Source organism: Sinocyclocheilus grahami, unplaced genomic scaffold (genome assembly GCF_001515645.1).
Source record: "Sinocyclocheilus grahami isolate Dianchi unplaced genomic scaffold, SAMN03320097.WGS_v1.1 scaffold2475.1, whole genome shotgun sequence".
NCBI lineage: Eukaryota > Metazoa > Chordata > Actinopteri > Cypriniformes > Cyprinidae > Sinocyclocheilus > Sinocyclocheilus grahami.
Window position 1 is genome coordinate 83,344 of NW_015507654.1, and position 3,676 is coordinate 87,019.

Below are 3,676 nucleotides of genomic sequence, written 5' to 3' on the forward strand. Positions count from 1 at the left end.
TGCGAAACATTTTTTACAAGTTCAGTGTCTGATTTAAAAAGACTGTCTGCTAAAAACAGCGCTGTATATCCTCCCCCAACAGAGTTTGACCCTCCTAGTTCACACACCACGTTTGTATATGATATAGTGTTATAGTGCTTCTGAAACTTTAAGACTTTAACTGTTCTTGATGGGTGAAATATTCTTTATTTGTATCATTTAACTTCCTTTTGAAATGTAACTACGTGTACATATTTGACTGGGTTGGCTAAACGTTTTTACATATTGTGTGAATTGTGGATGAACTATATTTCATGGTAAGAGTCTAACCCTCATGATTTAAAAAATGGTGTGTATTTATATATATATATATATTATATATATATATATATATATATATATATATATGTTAAGTTTTCAATTTTGTGTATGGAAAAAAAAAACAATGGTTAAGTTAAAACCATGTATGATCACACGGTACAAGTTTGATGTTCATCTGAGTCAAACTGAAACCTGCTGCGGTCAGATTTCTACAGAAATGTGGTTTGATCTGTTGGTGAAAAACATCATGTAGGTGAGAGTGGACTTTCAGAGCATGTGTGATCAGTTTGTAGCTGCAGAGTGTCTTCCTGTCCAGCCTCTATGAACAGCTTTTTATGACCCTATAATCTACAGAAACAAAAAACATAATGAGAAAGTGTGTCTGACACAGAAGCAGAGAAACAATAACAACATGATCACATTCACAAGTTTAGAATCACTTTTTAAAACTACCACCCATTGTCCAAAAACGTGTGTGGTGTTTTATTCTTTTATGTTATTACTGTTTTCTTAAGGTTTTAGTGAGTTCGCAGTGGGGTGACTGTCTTACTACAGGTTAGATGTGACCAAACCTCTGAAATGAGCCGAACTATTAACATGAGTGTATCTGCTAAACACACGCTAAACACACTGATATCGTTCACATTACCCTGCTATAGTCAAACTGTAAATGTTAAATTACATGCAATATTTTGAACATTTCAAACATGTAATAGCATTAAACTGATTCCCCACACCTTTGATCAGATAATATGTAGTTAGCACTATTTGGTTGTATGTGTAGAAGTAGGAGGGTATATATGAATCAGGATGTGGTTTGTGATGTTGTTTAAAAAGATCATCCATGACACACATGTATTTTTGTCTGATGAGTTAATGATGTTTAAATCAGAGACGTTCTTCTGCTGTTTGTTCATATTATTAGTATATTGATGAGTAGGCACTGAAGAGAGTCATATTGTGAACAAAATGATTGCTATTTCTATATAAAGCTGTTTTTTTATCTTTTGGTTGTCTTTTTTAGTCTAATAATGTAAGGGCCTTTTTTGCAGCTTTTCATCAGTTTTCACCTATTTTGCCTTTATTGTGGCTTACATATTTACACTTTGTAGACTTTTATTTCAGACATCTCTATGAACAGATACCAACAGTACTTTCCTGTGTATATATTTGTAGTAATATCCCAGGTACGATATATAAAAACTAATAACCTGAAAACTGTGTAAAACGAGTTTTCCTGTGAACACTGTTTTCTGTTGCATAGTGCTGCTGTGATGCTATTATTCAGAACACCAGATGGCGCCATGCAATATCATAAAGGGTTTGACAGAATTGTTAGTCAATCTCTAGTAATAAAAACTCTCTCTTTTACAGATTCAGGTCCTTATAACAGCCACAACATTAAAAGCACCTGCCTAGTGTTGTGTAGATCCCCCTCGTGCTGCCAAAATAACATCTAAAAACTGGAATTCCTATTCCTGAATATTTGACATATATAATTCCTCTAAATAAATAAATAAATAAATATGCATCATCTGACATTTTGCACTTTTGAACTTTTGATTTAGCAGTCTAACATTCATCTATGAAGATCTGTGAAAAATAAGGACAAAAGGGAATTTATTTACATTATTTACATTTATATAACACCCTCACCCTAAAGCAGAATAACATAAATTATTGTAAAATATTAGAAATTATTAGAATGATTTAATCACATAATTATTCACTCTCCTCTGTCTGTTCAGGGAAAAACACAAGCTTCATGAGTTTGGAAAACAGCCCCATCTGGTGGTTATTAAAATACATAAATGAATAAATTGGCAGCAAAAATAAATAAATAAATAAAATAAAAAAATCAATGAAATAAGCACAGTCTATGTTTCAGTGTTATGTGCACAAATAAAATTGTGTGTGTGTGTGTGTGTTAATGTTCTCCCTTATGTAATGACATTATCATTTATTTATTCATTATTAATTTGTAATTATAGGGAATTGATGATTATTAATTTATTCAGGTTTTGCTAGAACTCGGGTCTGAATGTCCCAAGTCCACCTGATCAAACCATTCCAAATTTGTTAGTTTTACTTCAAATCAAGGTCGTCCAGCGAGCCAGTGATTCTTAATATCTTTTAACAAATTTAATATGTGTCTTTTGTATTCTCCCTGGCCACGGGTGAAATACAGTTATGATTATTGGTAGGCTCTTAACAGAGGTAATTATTATAAGTAAGCTACAAGTTAAGGTAGCAAGCAAGGATCGTTTGGCATAGGTTTAACCTTAAAATTATATGAGCCAAGAAACTTCTTGTTTATAAATGAAACATGAATTTTATTGGCTAATCTAGATTACATAAAAACCTAACTAAAACATACACATACACACAAAGATTCAAGGAAATGAGTTGACGGAGTTGCATGAAGTTTTCAAAGTCCTAACTCGTTTAACGAGTGGTTTTAAATTCGACTTAGGAGAAAAAACCAAGCAGAGAATCGGTCTTAATTTTACTGCTTAAATGAATTCTACACCAGTTCAGCTGAGTTGAAGATTTTGTTCGTTACTTGCGTTCTTTGGCTTGACAGCTGAAAGCAGAGGTGATTCCGTTGCGGTCGCGGACGCGGGCTTCCTGGATGTCTGTTGAGGGAAATTCCTTCGCTGATTGGCTGTTGCTTTGACGTCAGAATGACGTATGGGTGACGTCCTTTGGGGAAACCCTCTTGGAGTGGTTGATTCCGTGATGACACAGAGGCTTGAGCAGTTCTGTTAAAGTCTGAGTTTGAAAGACTTTCAAGTTCTCTGAAGATCGCGAAGTGTCACTGAAATGTCTGAGTTCTTAGATGTTCTTGCTATGGCGGTGGTACGGCGTGGCGCTTGATCGCGCTCACCAAGGTGCAAGCCAAACTTCTTGATCGGGTAAAACAAGCAAGCCCTAAGCCCGTGTTGCAGTGGAGTTTTGATCCGCGGTGTAAGTCCATCCCACAGGTCGCTGTTCCAATCAGATGGTGGCTGCGGGGTCTGGCCACGCCCTGTGTGGTTTGTTGTTTGGAGAGTATTTCTGCAAGTTTTTAAATCTCTTCTGATAACAGTATTATCATCAGAGAATGATACAAAATATAAACTTTTCACGAGCACCAATGTTCGGCGAATAAGACAAGCTCTCATTCAAGCTTAAACAACAGGTATTTTGCATACACAGCAATCGTGATTAACTAAAAAGAAAAGTTAGAAAGCAACGATTAAGATATCGTGGTTTCAATAACATATAAAGTATATATATATATACAGTATATGGCCTAACACATACAGTGGCTACATTTTCACTACTTATACGTTTTAAACAATTTGTCTTTTAAAATAGATACAATGTTCTGTTT